We start from the raw sequence: 17,914 nt of genomic DNA, 5'->3' as shown, positions 1-17,914 counted from the left end.
AAACAAGCACATCCTAATTCTTTGTATTTGTTAACTTGAAGAGCCAATGGAGTTTGGTTTGCTCTTTCCAGTCAACAACTATCGTTGGGGTTCCGATAAGGGAGACTGGTGCTAGTGGAGAAAGATTATGATAAAAGAATGAAGATTGATAGCGATGTGGCAACGAAATAGTGAAAAGCAACTATGGATGTTTGTAATCCACCACCGTCGACACTTGATTTGGAGCTTTGATACTCTCATAAAAACGTCTAAATTTATCAATCAAAACAAAAATTAAATCCAAAAAATTTAAAAGAAGTCTATGCAATAGAACCATAAAAAGAATGAGAAACACACTAGTTACAATTACTATAAAAAATGGCTTAAATATGTAATTTGTTCTCGGAAATATACGTAATTTGAGTTTTCGTCCCTGAACTAACTAATCCTTTCAAAGAAAATTAATCATTTGAGTTTTGGTCCTCATCACGTTTTCGTGCTGACGTGACATGCGATTACTGACGTGGCTGCTGCTGATTGTGAAACAAGACTGATATCCTTATTTATTAATTTTATTAGGTCTGCAGCAACTTAACCTAATAATTTCTCTCTAAAATGCTCCACTAGGTTAGCAACAATTTAACCTAACAAATTCCATTAAAATGCAACGCACCAATTTAACCTAACAAATTCCCTCTAAAATGCAACAATCCCTAATATTTCTCCTCACTGATGAACTTTTCATTCCTATCCTGTTATGTCATCGTATCGTTTGTATATATCTATTGTTTGTGTAGACTTTTTTTATTCTTTGAGCAAATGATATTTTCAAAGCCCTCCTATATGCTTTCTCTCTAATCAGTATCCTCTTCACTTTCTCTCTCATACAAACTTACCACCACTCTATCTCTCCACTCACGTAACACACACGAGAAATTTTTAGGTGGTCTAGGACCAAGAAATTTTCTTTGGTCACAACCAAAGAAAGAAGAGAGAGAAGAGAGAAGAGAGAAGAGAGAGAAAATGAAAAGTATTTGTTTATTTGTAAAGATAGAGAGAAGGCAAAAACTCTATGTGTGACCAAACCAAATTTCTTGGTCCTGTGTCACAGAAGAGTTTCTCCACACACAAACCCTTCTTCTTCTACATTCATTTCGATCATTTTTCCGCCTTCTCCAAATAAAATAAAAACATCATTGTCTTCATCTCTTCATCCTCTACAAAACCCATTCGCTTTCCACCACATTGGAGTTGCACCACCGTCGTTGACCACGACTCTTTTTATTTTGCAAGGTTAATTAATTGTTATTTTCAGCTTTTATATTCCTCATTTCTTATACTTGATTTGAAACCTTGATTTAAAAACTCATGTGATTTGAAATAATATAAAAACCTATATTTTAGAAACCTTGATTTGAAAATTCATGTGATTTCTGATTTCAACACACGACTTTATTGTGAGGCTTGAATTCATGTGTGTATCTTTCTCTTTTGTTCATGCACAGTGCATCTTTGAAAGTTGTAGTAGATTGATCAGTTTTTTACATTCATTATTTAGATTGAGACTTCCACCTCCGGCGTTAACTTTCTTCTCTTATGTAAGACTCTACTCATAATATTATTCCTACTATAGGATAGATTGAATTGAGGATTAATATATTCTACTGCAAAAATGCTATTAAATTTCGATCCTTATTCAAAATCAGTATAATATTCTACTGCAAACTTGCTTATTCAAAATCAGTAAAATCAGTTTTTTGCTCATAAGTTAATCACATTGGAAGTCATTTTACCTACGTTTGTTGAGTTCATTTTTTATTGACATATAGTCTATGGTACAAGTTTCTTTTTTGCTCTTTGATCCTTATATTGCAGCTTTAAAAATTAGCTTGAAATCATTAAGTGACCTTAAATTAAGCACAATTTTGGCTGTGTTGGTGATTCTAACCAGGTTAAGGAGCAAAAAGGTCTTCAATTTTTTATCATGCATGGAAACATCGAGGTGTAATCATGGATTCTATTAGACCAACCTCTGATGCTAGTTCCTACAAAATTTCAGTTTTAGAAAGTATTGTAATCATGTTTAACATTGTGAAGATATTTGTATAGGTAGTCCAAGCTCAACCAAGAAAATAAAACTTGAAGATATTTGTATAGGTAGTCCAAGCTCAACCAAGAAAATAAAACTCTTTGTTGGTGTCTGGTGTTACTTTGCTTATTGTAATCATGTTTAACATTGTGAAGATATTTGTATAGGTAGTCCAAGCTCAACCAAGAAAATAAAACTTGAAGATATTTGTATAGGTAGTCCAAGCTCAACCAAGAAAATAAAACTCTTTGTTGGTGTCTGGTGTTACTTTGCTTTTTTTTTTTTGGTGGTGACCGGGGTTTGAACCCCGGACCTTGCATATATTATGCACTGTCCATACCAACTGAGCTAAGCTCACGAGGACTGGTGTTACTTTGCTTTTGTAACCCACAATGATATTTAACTCCTTTTTGTATTTATTTTAAGCATTTTTAGAACTGCCCTTTTGGGTATGTTTAGGACAACCATTGATTTCCATCATTCTAACGGCTTGCAATTCAATTTCCAAGTTGTAATACAAATTTGTTTTCCATTATTTTTAAAGACAATTGTTTTCTTGAATGGATTGATTTTTAGAACCGAATGGTTTAGAGAATTGAAAGTGTGAAAACTATCCGTCTTCTAATTGTTATTGAAATCGAGTTATATTAGTGGGTTAAAAATATTGTTCACTATTAATGTATGTAAGGATTTAAACTGATTGATAAAAAAAAATGTAAGGATTTAACTTACTTTAAATGTTTAAAAAAAAAAAGTAACTTCCAAAAATTTTAAAGACAAATGAACGTTGAAAATTTCATGTTTGTATAGGATGAAGACCACATTGGCTTTGGTAAGAGCAAATACTTCAAGGTGCATATTATGAAATTTTAATCTAAGTATTGTATTTATATAGTTATTTGAAGTTTTTCAAAGCGAGATGTAATGAGCTGAACCGAGTTGTTCATGATATAAACAATCAAAAGATAAAAAAAAAAAATATTAGGGTTAATTAAGTTTTTAGTCCCTATAAATATTCAGAATTTTGTTTTTAGTCCCTACAAAATAAAATCGCACTTTTTAGTCCCTATAAAATTTTCCATCAACATTTTTAGTCCCTATAAAATTTTTCCATCAGCATTTTAGTCCTGTAAAAAAATTCCATAAACATTTTTTGTCCCTAAAATGCTTAAGGAAAATGTCACAGGGACTAAAAAGTGTGATTTTATTTTGTAGGGACTAAAAACAAAACTGTGAATATTTATAGGGACTAAAAACTTAATTAACCCAAAATATTATTATCATTGTTTTTGCCCAAAGAAAACACGTAATTATGTGGTTAGTGCTAACGGAATAAATCTATGGAGTCAAACTAAGTTGTTCATGAACTTTAAACAAACCAAACTCGAGACAAAAAAAATGTTCATATCGAACTTGAATCAAGTTTTGAGCAGTATCAATTCCTATTGAGTCAAGTCATGATCAGAAGAGTTCGACTCATTTTCAGTCTTACATCCATATTACTTGGATATAAATTTAATATGGGTGAACTTATCATGTACTATTACAGTCGATAAGACCCATGCGTCGCACGGGTCAAAAATCTAGTCTCAAATAAAAAAGACTTCAATGGATAAAATTGCCCCTAATGAAATCAACAAACAACGAAAATACTATTTTTCCCTCCTCAAAAACTACCCTTACTAGTTCTTCTCCTTAATTCTATGGAGTATCCCATCGCCTTTTGTGGTCTTGTATTAGATGGGGTTGGAGGAGTGGTGTTGTCTGTAGGTGTGGTTTGTTATGTGGCGGCAGACTGTGATTCTGGTGCGCGGTAGGCATCGTGCAACGGATTTCTTAGCGTTGTTAGGCTTGTAATCCGTCCATTTTTAAATCTTTTTTGGCAGTAATGTGAGGTCACTGAGGTGTATCCAGATGCACTAGCTTTTTTAATGAGCTATAGCATGCATGAGGAGGTGATTATGATGGCTTACTCATTGAAACTTTGATACCATTAGCTGAATTTGAAATTGCAATTTCAATGACTTTGCGAGGTATTAAGATGACAAAGGAAATTTTATTTTGGCCAAGTTAGATGTTGTATTGTTGGGAGTCACAATCTCCAATCAACCTTATACAATTTATACACCTTCTATGGCTCCATCCATCTATAATTTCTCTCACATTTTGTGTTGTACTATTGTTTTCTTGGATACATCGTTATTTCATTCATACTTTCAATATTTGTGCTTTATTTTTTTTTATCCTTTTTTCTTGTGACTGCATTTTGCAGATTTGGCTGGAGATTCATGTGTGAACTTTGCTTAAACAAAACGGATGTACCACATACATTCTAAATTTGTTAAATCCAATTTATCTGCAAAAATTTCATTCGAAGAAATCAGTGTACACCCAAAAAAATGTAAATGGGTATTAACCTAAAGAGTAATGATATTTTGACATCCATTTGATGACAACTTTGTTGACAACCTTGTTTTTCTCACTTCTTATTGGTCAAAAACAATGGAAAGAGAAAAAGGAAAAGAGATGATAACAATATCATGTGAGTATGAGAGAGAAAGTTGTCCAAAAGTTGTCAAAAAATGGTTGTCAAAATATCATTTCTCTAACCTAAAATATGTATGCGGGTACAAAATAAATGTTTTTTCTTTCTTTATCGATATAGTAAAAAAATAGTACAATAAAAAGATGAGGTCTCTATCATGTTGACCAAAAAAAAAAGAAGTCGAGGTCTCCGTGCTGTGGAGTGTGGACCCTATGAATATTAAAGAATAAAGGTAGAGCTAGATCGCCAAAATACCACAAAGGAAAACAAACAAATATAGACTAAATATATTTTTTTTTGAAAGAATAAAGACTTAATATATATTTGCATAAAAGCCGGGAGCCTCATACCCTTAGACAGACTGCCAACCCCTGTGGACTTACAAGTCTCCAGGTATCGAGGACCGTAGCATGGATCATTGATCATAGAGTTCATTATATATTAGCTAAGATTTTCAGAAGGAAAGAGAAATTTAGAAGAACATGATTATAGAAAACATAAGAGGTTTTATTTATTTTTCGATGCCTCTTTAAGATATACAAATGGTCCTTTTATAGAAGAACCAAGCAAGGAAGAGAACCTCAATAATTTGATCACCGGGTGCTCATTGGGCCCCATCGTCATGAGTCAAAAAAGAAAGGATTCCTTCTTATCTAAAGGACAGCTAAAACACGGCTGCCGACACAAGCAAACAAATACAGGCATACAGAAGAGTGGCCCACACTTTTTACAAATGGCCGACAAGGAAATTATAGAGTAGATATTTATAATTAAAGCCTAAAAATCCGGATAGAATCTTTGAACGAAATTGTAGGCTTTCTAATCTTCTTGCCACGTTAGTAATGCTTTTTGATGGGCTCATGACTTGGTGACATGTTTTGGTCTGGAGAATCTTCTTCTTCACAAGGGAATAGTGCTTCATATTCTCGATTGCCTACCGTTGGATTGCTTGAGTTACCTTCTGGCTGATGAGGATGGTCTTTAATCCACTGGGCTTCATATTCATCAATCACCATCTGATCTTCTGCTGCTGGAGTAGAACTTTCTCCTAATTCAACTGGTTGGAATTGTGGAGGGAGATTCCCATGGCTAATGCAAGTAGTACCAATTGTAGTTTTCTTAGGATTATGAAAATTCATAAGTCCCATGAAACTTCTTAATTCCTGACTTATCCTTGGATCTAATGGACAATCATTAACAGTTTCCCATAATGTACATTGAGGTTTGCTGATCAAGAAATTTGTTCTTGGATCTGTCTCATATGGTTTGTGCAAAATGAAAACTGTTTTGAATTTGAACAAATCTCCTTTGAATTTGAATTTATATAGTTCATGCAAGGCCTTTTCAAGTTCTTTTCTCCACTTTTCAAGGGGAGAATACCATTGAAGGGCTGTCCAAATTAATGATCCATGATTGTTTGGTTCCATCAAATAATGGTACATTGCTTCAGTAGGAATGAGGACCGGCATAACATACAGACATGTGGTGCACCATAAATACCATAAATGATCTTCAGTGAATTGGACCTTTGGATTTATTAAAAAGGGTAAATAAAATGGGGTGTCTGGATGGACTGGAGAAAGGTCTGGTATGGTTTTAATGGTTCTCATGATTTTTGCCATGTAATAAAAAATGTTTCTTCTGGCATAATCTTGAATTGTGGAGAGTGGACAGGATGGATTTAATCCTGGAGGAAAGTCTTTGAAGGTAGTGGCTCCGGATGGTAAGGATCTGATCATCATAATCAGAGGGAAGGAATGGTTATGGGTGAAAAGTTGGATTGGCTTGTTAGGTCTGGATAAAAGATCTGGGATAAGATTTTGTTTTCCTTTGATGTGTTTTACTGTAAAATCATATCTGGAAAACCAATCTTTGAGGCGAAGGGTTTGAGGGTCTGGTGGCATCTTGTTTTTGAACTCTAGGATTTTAGGAAAAGAGGAGTTGTCCATATGAACCTCAAAATGATGGCCTCTGAGATGAAAATCAAACTTTTGTATTCCAAGTTTTACCGCCAAAGCTTCCTTGTATGTGGTATGGTAGTGTTTTTCTGCCTCTTTGAACTGTCCACTGGCATGGCCACAGTAATACTTGGTGTTGTTAATTTCTTCTATCAAAACAGCTCCCCAGTAATGATCACTGGCATCTGTTTGAAGAATTCTTTTTCCCTCACCAGGTATTTTTAAAGCAGGAGGGTTTTGTGCAATCCTTTTCAAAGCTCTGACTGCTTCAGTCTGTTTGTTACCCCATGGTGGAGGATTTTTCTTGAGTAATAAGGATAGTTGGCTGGTGTATTTGGCAAGTTTGGGTATAAAGTCTCTGATATAGTTGATAATTCCTAGAAATTGCTGGATCTGTTTGATTGTGAGATTTTCATCTGGAAAGTTGAGGAGTTCCTGTACAATGTGAGGTTGAGGTTGGTACTTTCCTTGAGAAAAATGCATCCCTAAGAAGTCTATCTCAGATTGGGCTATTTGACTCTTCTTTTCGGATAACATGATACCATGGTCTTGAGCTATCTGGTGGAATTGGGCTAATAAGGCTTTGTGGGTTGTCTCATCCTTTGAGAAAAGAAGGATATCATCAATGTATACAATAGCACTGTCAAGGATAGGTTCAAAAATTCGGATCATGGCCTTTTGGAAAAGGGATGGAGCAACTTTTAGTCCAAAAGGTACAACGGTCCATTGATACTGAGCATTTGGAATGCAGAAGGCTGTTTTGTAGCGATCTTTTGGATTAATGCCTAATTGCCAAAATCCTGACTTGAGATCAAACTTTGAGAAAATTTGGGCATCCTTTATGAAAGTATTCAAGGTGGCTTTGGTAGGATTTATATCTTCATTTAATTTGAATGGAAGTTCCACAAAGAAGTCTTTGTTTTTCCATAGAGGGTTAGGATGCTGGAATTCTTCATGAGAGTTTGCACAAAGTTTGAGCAACTTGGCCTTTACTTCTTCATATTCAACAGGAGCTTTGGAGAGAGAGTACATTTTCACTGTAGTGGAGTATGGCCTGAATTCCCTTTTGAATTTTACTCCTCTGGGGAGTATCTGAAGTCTGTCAGCCGCAGAATAAACATCAAACCCGATGACAATGTCTTTATTAGGGAGCCTGCTTCCAATTACTTTAGTCCAGACTACGCATTCTTGAAAAAACTTGATACCTATTTTTTCTTTTGTTATCAAGTCTGTTCTGAAGATTTTTCCATCAGCAGCCATGAAGAATGCAGCATGGGTAGTCCATGCTTCTGGAGGAAGAACACTGGGATTCATCATGGTAACTTGGGCACCTGTGTCCATGTAGGCGATAGCCTTTTTTGGATGGGCAAACTTGGAAGCAAGTATTTGAACCTCAACACAAGGAAGTGGAGGAGTAGGTAGGGAGCTAGCTACCTGTTTGAGGAAGTAGACTGGTAATTCACTCTTGTCTCCTGAGTCAGAGTTGTTTTCTTCTTCAGAGTCTTCTTGGAGAGCAAAAGCGGTTTCTTCATCTGCTGAGCTTTGTTCTGAGTATAAGGATTCAAGATCTGCTTCTTCGGGGTTGAGAGAGTCTATCATCTTTGCAGCTTTTTCTGGTTTATTGGGACAGTTTTTTGAATAATGTCCCTTTTTTCCACAAGCAAAACATCTCTGACCCTTCTTCTTTCCTCTGGCTTGCTTTGGCTTGAAAAACTTTGTCTTCTTTTTTGTTTTGGAATGATTTGAGGATTTGGATTTATGATCTTTTGTTCGTTTTGGCGGGCAACGGCATTTTTCTTTGCATCCAATTTCTAGATAGTTTTTCTTGCAAGCTTTCCCAAATTTGGACTTTTGCTCCATCATCTCTGAAAATTGTTGGTGTAAGTTGCACAATTCTTCTAAGGCTTCCAGAGTTGTTTGATGAATTTGACCGAAGGTCATGGAATCAATGTCTCTGCCGGCTGTCTCTATCATTCTATGAATTTTGGGTTGAAGCTCTTGAGGTAAGGAGGAAACATACGTATGTTTGAGGCTAGGGTCATTGAAGCCATTGAGCTGATAGAATCTTTGAGACATTCTTTGAAAATGTTTTTCTAAGTCCTTGGTTTTCAATGAGCAGCATCTCATTTCATAGTATTCTTGTTTATTTTTCCTAGCAAGAATATCTATGTCTCCAATGAATTCTTGATGCAATACTCCAAGAACATTTTTTGTACTTTCAAGCCGGTGGAGCTCATCCTGCCTGAGAGGACTTAGATTGAGATACCAGTCTTTTAAAGTTCCTGTCATTCGGCAACAAAATTCCTCTATCACTTTGTAAGAGTCTGACCCTGGTTTCATGAGTTGAGTATCTAACCAAGCTCCAAACTCCAGAAGTTTTTTTCTTCTCTGTTCTAAGGGTATGCCGTCTAGATTGAACCATGGTCCACTATGAATCTTTGGTTTTTCAGATGTAGATTCTTCATCCATAGGCTCTTCATAAAAGTACTCTTCATTTTTGAAGTTAACCATGAAGGCCTCTGAAAAGTCATTCATGTGTTGTTCTGTATCTGAGAGAGACTTTTGGTGAGACAAGTTTGAGGCAGAGTCTTCAGAAGAGATATCTGGTGTTTCTTCTTCTTGTGTAGTTGTTATGGCTAAGGACTGAAAAGGTTGACTGGGAGGCTGTGATTCTAGATATGGCAGATCTGTCTTTCTTTGTCTTGATGGAGGTGGTTCAGTTGCTTCCTGTGAATCTGAAGAGGATTCATGTTTGTAGAAGGTGGTTTCTTTTCCCTTAGAAGTCGAGGTTGTCATCTTGGGTTTTCTCGTCTCCTGAATAACGGATTCTTGGCGATTATATTCTGGTAAGGCAAAGTTGGCATAATAATGAGAAGGTCTTTTGAGCTGAGTAAAACTAGGAGTGAAAGTTGGAACGCTGGAGAATGCCGGGGTGTTGGAAAATCGACTTCTTGTTGGTTCTGCCTTGTGCTCTTTGGATGCTTGAATGAAGTCATCCATCTCTTTCAGCTGTTTCTGCAGGGTCCTGATTTCTTTTTCTTTTTGGTCGAAGGCTTTGCCAAACATTCTTTCATCCAGCATGTTCTTTAGATCACGATCTAATTTGGCTACTTCTTCTTTGAGTTCCTTATAGTGCCTTTGCATTTTTTGAGACAAAATTTTAAGATCTTGATCTGTTTCCACCATTTTTTCTGTGACTTTCTCTAACTTATCTCCCATGGTTTGGAGACTTTCATTCTGAGCAATTATGTTTTCTGATTGCCAGTTGAGAACTTCTTCTGCCTGGGACAAAGGTTTGAATTTTCCATCAGGATGGACTTCATTGGGTTGTATGAAAGGCTTGGAAGCTCTATTTGTCACAGGATCAATCTTCCTCTCCAAAGCAGGGAATTGTTGTTCATATTGGGAAGATGAAGCTGTATACATAAAACAAGGGATGGGTTCAAGGCATGCTGAGGTTCTGTTAGGTTTGAAATGGTCATGAGGAGACCAAGTGACTAGGTCTGAGTCATCAGGAGGTATTAGGTTTTCTTCTCTGAGAATTCTAAGAGCCTCTTCATAGATTGGAAGAGGTGGAGCTTTCTTATGAATTCCCACCCAAGGGCCATTGTCTGGGTCAGATCTCCTTTGTGGAGTAGGTGATGGTTTGCATCTACCTTTCTTTTTGTTTTTCTTTGGGATGAGGATATCTTGGTCTATATCATCATCATGCATCCAACAGTCACATTCTGGATCACACATGTCAGGATCTACATCCCAAATAAAGTGTCCATCTATCTTGTCTGTATAGATGGGATCCCCCTTGGCTGTTACTGCATAGATAGGGCACCAATCTTCTTTGAGAATTGGTTCAATCATCATGGATTGAAAAATGGAAGATGATGATCTTGGTTTCTCTTCTATGGGTTTGAAGATGGTCTTGACTGATTTGTCAACAGATGATCTTCTGAAATTGGCTTCTTGTGTTTGTAACGGTCTCCTGTCTTCTTGCATTTTTTTCATAATTTGTGATCCATTCTAATGGGATCAGCTGGATCAATTCTTCCCTAGAGACTTTTCTCGGGATCTGGACTATGGAGGGAATTTCATCTTCTCTGCTAGCAAGAACTAACAGGGAGTCTGATCCGCATCCTATTAGAGGCAGATCTATGGAATGATTCTGAAGGCGGTAAATTATCTGGTGGTGCAGAGTAGCTGTCAAGGCTTCTGGTACCTGGTCAGATCCGGTGATCTGGATCTGTACTTTTAGCCTGGTGGATAACGTGGTGTCTTTGAGACTTACGTTGTAATTAGGGAAGATAGTAAGGACGACACTTCCAGCATGTAGCGAAGTCAAAACAGTTCCTATGACAGCATTTTCATAATGAAGGTAGCTTGAATCAAGCAGGGCTACCTTACAGAAGATTGGTTGGTTTTTTCTTCCATGGAGGGAAAGAATCAACCTTACGGCCCCAAAGTGGAGTGCTGTGTATCCTTCTGTATTCCAGTGATCTATCAGATCCTGAGGGATCTCCAAATCAACATATTGTTCCTGGTTTGTGGCTTTAAGAGTGCATTGATCCAATCTGGAAGATTGGATATATTCCTTCATGTTTGGACGGTTTGTAGAGATAAGATTTCTGATAGTCCTGGTTAAGGATTTTTGTCTCTTAAAGATATTGTACGGGCTAAGAAGAGGAGGTATAGTTTCAGCTACTTGAACATCCTCAGGAACATAAGAATATTCAATTAGATTTTCAATCTTATGAGAGTTGGTTTTCTTAAAGGTTTTTGGGAGAGTTATGGCGGAAGATTGAGTGATGGGTTTAGTTGAGCTGCTAGCAGTGTTCATGATGAAGAGGATTTCCTTCCTACTCACCTTGTCTACTATGTGGTGCAATCATTTTATGCCATGCAACATACAAAAATACAAAATTCCAAAAATTAAAAATAAAGCAAATAAAACAACTTTTGGAGGAAAAAGTTGACTATGATGGTCAAAATTAGAACAATCCAACAATTATATTTTGTTTTTGAAAGATTTTAATACAAAATATGAGTTGATAACTCTTCGTAACTAATATTTTATACATTATTCTTATCCAAATACAATGATGGTTCTCCATCAATCCATTACTTAATTTATAAAGGATGGTGTTGGACTTGACAAAGAGAAAAGGATGGTGTTGGACTAAAATTTTATTGTAGGCTTAGATCAATTGCTACAACGACACATGTCAATTAGACATTCTGGAACTTGATAATCATGACATTTAAATTTTATACATTCCTTATCTGATTTACACTTTATGTAGGGAATCCAATCCACTATCTCTGCTTGTGATTCCACATGAATCTTTACATAAGCAAACAATACTTGCTTATAAGAATAATGTTGCATGCATAATATGTAATAGTCGAAGTTTAAACAAGTAGAAGTGAAAATAAAAAATAGGGTAAATATGTTTCCCCCTGTAATATTAGTGATTTCCGGTTTATCCTCCTGTAATTTTTTTTTTAAAATTCCAACTCTGTAATTTGAAGATTTTTTGTTTTGGACCTTCATGAATTTGGACTATACAAAATCAATGATATAACAGGGGGTAACCTGAAATATCGATGATATGACAAGAGGTAAACCGAAATTTTCTCAAATTACAAGGGGCGAAAGTACCTTAAATTTTGTAATTTGATGTCATGAAGGTCCAAAATCAAAAAATCTTCAAATTGCAGGGTTGGAATCTAAACAATTTTTTCTTTTTACAGGGGGTAAACCAGAAATCGCTAATATTACAGGGTGGTAAACATATATTAACCCTAAAAAAATATCAAAGATGAAATACTCCTAAAATCGCCTATTGGATTTAAACCTGATGCAATGATAAAAAAAGCCAAAATGAACGCCATTGTTAGAGAAATATTTCTTGTAGGGACCGCTCTACAACAAAAATATTTCTGCCCAACATTTTCAATTCCTTCAATGGTCCGCTCTACAACAACCACATGTGACACCAAAGAGTTTACAATGGAGCGAGCAACCAGGGGGGATCGGTGTGACCCAGAATGCACGTCATCGTGCTCAACAACAGTATCCGTCTGAACCTGAAACAATTCAACGGACACCTCATGTAACGCCCATACTAAACTTATCTAGAATATTTAGAATGTGCGTTAAATTTAGTACTGGATACATTAAAATTACAATAATAAAAATTTCGACTGAATAAATATATACATCACTGCAGAATCGTACATTTACTATCTGAATACATGTCTGGAACCGTAATAAATAATCTGAACTAGTACGACATGAGCATGTGAAAATATATCATTCAGCCTCCTGTATGGTCTCCTTGCCACGTACAACCTGCTAATCTGAAATAAAATAAAAGGGATTGGGGTGAGACGGGATGTCTCAGTGAGTTCCACCTATCCTAGGCTGTAGGCAATCTCAGGGAACCTAGGATCACCATCTATTTCTAAACTCAACCCATTTTGGGTTTATACAGTTTTGTCATGCATAACTGAGCGATCGGGGGATAACTAGGATCGCTATCCGAAATACTGATTCAATCCTGATACTAATGCTGAAATCATAAATATAATCATAAGCATAATGTCTGTCATATTATGTTAGAAATGTTAGCGTTGAACAAACAATATTATCCGAGTTGATTTTACGAATAAACCCAGGTGGAGTAACCCCGAAATTTATTCCTCTGCTAACCGGTATATATATATATATATATATATATATATATATATATATATATATATATATATATATTCCAACTGGCGGGAACCCAACTGACGGGGATACCGGACTCCTCTAATTATTGTGGGGTCATCCTCACGGATAGTGCCCGTTCCAATTGGCGGGAACCTTTCGTATCCAACTGGCGGGATAGCGAAAGCCACAACTTAAACATGTTTTAATATTATATCTTGAACTGATTTCTGATAACCGAGTCAATCCTCAACTCCACTACTAACGGGGAGCTAAAGAGGAATAACTTATCTTAACTGATTTTCTTATAATGATAATATTTCTGAATTGATAATAAAGACGAAGTAATCCCGTCTTTATCCTGAAACTAATTCTGATGCTAACCTATTTAGGTTCTAGGCATATCGTTGTCATATGCCATTCCTAAATGTTATAAATAATTCCCACACCCTACTAAACTTATATTGTATAAGAGAACTAAAATATAAATTAATAAGCTAAAATAAATGATTTAATATAATTTCATAGAAATTGAACTACCCAGGGTGGGGTTTCTATCTAAAGGAACTCACCTCGAATCACTCTTGGAAAAATTGCAAAGCATCTTATCAACAGCCTGCAGCTTCTGCTATCTCCAAAACTCCATAATCAATTTTCCAAAATAGCTTATGCCTTGACTTATAGGTCTTGACTTTTCCAAAACAGTCCAACCCACTTGTGACATACTCCTAACTCATCAACCAGCATATAGAAAAATTACGATTTCAGTCCCTGCACCAGAATTTTGCCGTTTGGCTATTTAAGCACTTCCAAAACAGCTTAATTACTATTTAAGCACTTTTATCATCACTAAAACAGCTTATAATTTTACCATTACTCATATACCAGTTTAACATATCTCTCCTAATCTGGTCATCACAAAATACTACCTGAAACAACTTAAGTTCCAACTTAAGCTATTATCCAAATGGCTTAACTAGCAACTTATGACTTTTAACATATAATTTCGATCCAAACTTTTACACAGCAGTTCCAACATGAATAATCAGCCCTATGGATTACTTATACAGCATCTTAAACCACAGTTTAGTCATTTAAGGAATTTTGCTCAAATTAGCTTAACTGACAGCTTATGCCCTCTAAACAATTCAATTTCTGCTCAAATTTTCCAGAAATCAAGCAAACAAGTATACACATCTCCTAACCAAGTATACAACAATACTAACATGTTAATTCCAAAAATCAATAATGGAAGCTTTTGGAACAACTTATGCAACTTAACCACAACTTAAGCTATTAATCACTTGTACTTACATTTCAGTTTCAATCCAATTTCTATATCAATATCCCAAACATGCTCATGATTCATTTTACAAAAATAAATGATCATAATATCCCAAAGTGATTTTACTTTGAGGAACTTACCATAAATAATCTCTTTTGGAAACTTTAATCCCTTTTAATGCTTCAACTTATAGCTTCTACTTCTTGGCAGCTCATGATTCGTTTTCCAAGCTTCAGATCAAAAGCCCTAGCTTCAATTTATCTTGCTTCTAATCCCCAAATAAACCATGACTAAAGCTTCAAACACACAATACCTTAAATTCATCTTCAGTACAACGCTTGTTCACATATACATACAACATGTATTCAGTTCAGTGACAAATAAATACACATATGTCATCATAGTTTCAGCAGTTACTAATTCTACCATTTCACAAAGATTAAGGGACCATTTTAATACTCATATAAAAAGTTACGGGACCATTTTAATACTGCTATAAAAAGTTAAGGGACCATTTTAATATAATTATAAAAAATACCTGACTACATAATTGCTGGTATATTCAGCTTCCTTTTCAAGCTTCTTCTTAATATTTGGTAAAACACTGTCAGGGTACCTCTGGATTTTCTGTCTATTCTTCTCCCATCTATCCATTAGATAGATCCTAATCTCCTCCAGCATAGTGATAACAGGCTTTGACCTTGGACCGACAATCACTGAATTAAATGATTCAGACATGTTGTTCACCAAAGTATCACATTTTGGATCACCCTTGAAATAAGACCTGCTCCAATGTCTAACTGGTATCTTGATCAGGTATTTGAATGCTTCCTCATTAATTGCTTTGATTTCCTTCATTGCAGCCATCCATGCATTTAGATATGTAGCTTTAGCAGTTCTCCACATAAGTTCTTTAAGCTTCTTGCCAGGGTATTGCTTTCTGAAGTTGTTGTACAAGTGCCTGACACAAAATCTGTGTGGAGCATCTGGGAGTAACTCCACAAGAGCTGGTAATAGTCCCTGCAGTATACAAACATTAAAATGTGCCACGATTTCACAGTTTTAAACAAAGCAAAAACAAATTAAAAATTAAGCATTGATACCTTTTGTTGATCACTTATGAAAGTATAGCTATTACATAGTCTTCTTCCTCCCAAATCATTGACTAACAAATCCAAAAACCATGCCCAAGTTTCCTTTGCCTCCCCTTCAACAACAGCATAGGCAATGGGTAACATTTGATCATTTGGATCTGTACCAATAACAGTTAGAAGTTGGCCACCATAATAACCTTTCAAGAAACAGCCATCTAACCCAATGATACGCCTACACTTAACATTTTTTTCCTTGCATGCATTGAAACAAATATACACCCTTTGGAAGTGAGGAAAGAGAACAACATTAGGGTCTTCTAAATCAGCTTCTATACCTTGATAAGGTTGGCTAGTAATACTCACTGTTGACAAAGGATTTGATCTCAACAACTCGTGGCAGTAGTCATGCATCCTAGTGTACTGTTCTCTAAATTATCCATCAACAGCATCAAATGCCATGGCTCTTGCTCTGATGGCCTTTGTCTTAGTTATTCCAGTCTTCCATTTCGTTTGTGTTTTGTTTAGAATGTCAGTTACCTTCATACTAGGATTCTCTCTAACACTTGGTTGCAGCCTAACACCTAACCACTTAGAATTCATCATACTAATCCTCTGGTCCCTACTAGATCGATGCTTTGCCCTTATAGACCTTCCTTAGCTGCCAAGTTTCTTGATTTGGTATTTTTGCACAGAAAGCTTTCCATGGACAAGTTGGTTTACAAGCAACCCTCTCCCTCACTTTGTCACTCCTTTTGAACTTAAGTTGCCTCCCAGAATGTATTGCATATGTGCTCATTGCATCTTGAAACTCTTGTTTACTAGCAAAATAGGTACCAACTTCCCACTTGTAATCTTTCATCTTACTTGGTAACTTAAATGTTGGAAACTTAGACTTTGTAGAACCATCCTCATACATATCACTCCCACTGACCAATTCATTATAATTATACTCATCTTCATCACTCAGTCCTTTGTCTGCTACCTTACTTGACTCACCATCAGCTTCTGTTTGCAAATCATCATTATCCTCAACAGATTCTTCCTCTTCATTGAGTTCTTCCATGCCTGGCTCACTAACTTCTAGTGGTGCAACATGTACTTTCCTAGGTCTGCCCCTCTTCTTTCTAGGTGCCTCTGCAACAGGTCCCTTTGCAACATTTTCTGCAATTTCATGTACTTTCCTACGTCTGCCCCTCTTCTTTCTAGGTGCCTCTGCAACAGGTCCCTCTACAACATTTTTTGCATTTTCATTTGCCACAGGTCCCTCTCCTTCATTTTCCACATTTTCTGCATTTTCATGTACTCCCTCTCCCTCATTATCAAATGCATCATTCAACATGAGTTCATCATCTGAGTCTCCAAAGTGTATGTCTATGGCACTGTCATCACTGTCTTCATTTAGCTCAATGCATTCCTCCTCACATTCACTTTGCACTCCCTTGTCTTTACTAACTTGTTCAGTGGTCCCTGTTTGAACACTCTCTCCCTCAACTTGCTCAGTGGGCCTAACTTTCCCATTTTCCAGATCAACCCCATTAGCCCCAGCATTATCACTTTCCACTTCAACTTCAGTGGGCCCACTTTTTCCATTAGCCAATTCAACTTTAGTGGGCCCTTCTTTTCCAATTTCCACATCAACACTAGTGGCCCCACCTTTTTCACTTTCCACTTCAGCACCAATGTCCCCTCCTTTTCCACTTTCCACTTCAGCACCAGTGGCCCCAACATTTTCACTTTCCACATTTAGTCCTTCAGCATTTACTCCTTCAACATTTACTCCTTCATTTTCATCCACAGTTGCAGTTAATCTTTCATCATTCTCACTGTCCAATTCAACACCAGCCATATTATACTCTAAATTCTCAATAATTTCAGGTTGGGAGACATGGTGAACAACATATATATGAGCCTTTCCATCACTTTCTGCTATAAACCGAACCCTGTTACTACCATTGTCATCATTTAACAAATGCATTCCAGGTGCAAGGTAAGGGTCATAAAACCACATAGAATCAATCTCAGTATACCCCATCACCTCTAAATTACCCAGCACTTCAAAGTATGACCATCTATCAGGGTCACACAACCAAGTTATATCAAGCCCCTCATAACCAGTGTGCATATATTCTTTAAAAGCACCCATATGATGCACAACCACTTCGAAATTTTCCTCCATTACCACTCACCAATCCTAAAATCAACACACATGGACCACTACTATTTAAATACTGACAAAATCAAACCCTAAATCCAAATCC

The 17,914-nt window shown here is 36.3% G+C and overlaps 1 long non-coding RNA gene and 1 pseudogene across 1 annotated transcript; both read right to left on the bottom strand.

The window, feature by feature from the left end:
- Window positions 1–12,688: 12,688 nt before the first annotated feature.
- LOC146928921 (uncharacterized) lies at window positions 12,689–14,809 on the bottom strand. The gene is made up of 3 exons (XR_015008225.1): window positions 14,703–14,809; window positions 13,850–14,048; window positions 12,689–12,925 (listed from the first exon to the last, which is right to left on the bottom strand). It is a non-coding gene; the product is annotated as an uncharacterized LOC146928921 (long non-coding RNA).
- A 278-nt stretch (window positions 14,810–15,087) lies between these two features.
- LOC146928920 (uncharacterized) lies at window positions 15,088–17,832 on the bottom strand (annotated as a pseudogene).
- Window positions 17,833–17,914: the final 82 nt, after the last annotated feature.

The sequence above is a fragment of the Medicago sativa genome, chromosome 4 (genome assembly GCF_051527215.1).
Source record: "Medicago sativa cultivar Bolivia chromosome 4, Bolivia_mono, whole genome shotgun sequence".
NCBI lineage: Eukaryota > Viridiplantae > Streptophyta > Magnoliopsida > Fabales > Fabaceae > Medicago > Medicago sativa.
This window is presented reverse-complemented; position numbering and strand designations above follow the sequence as displayed.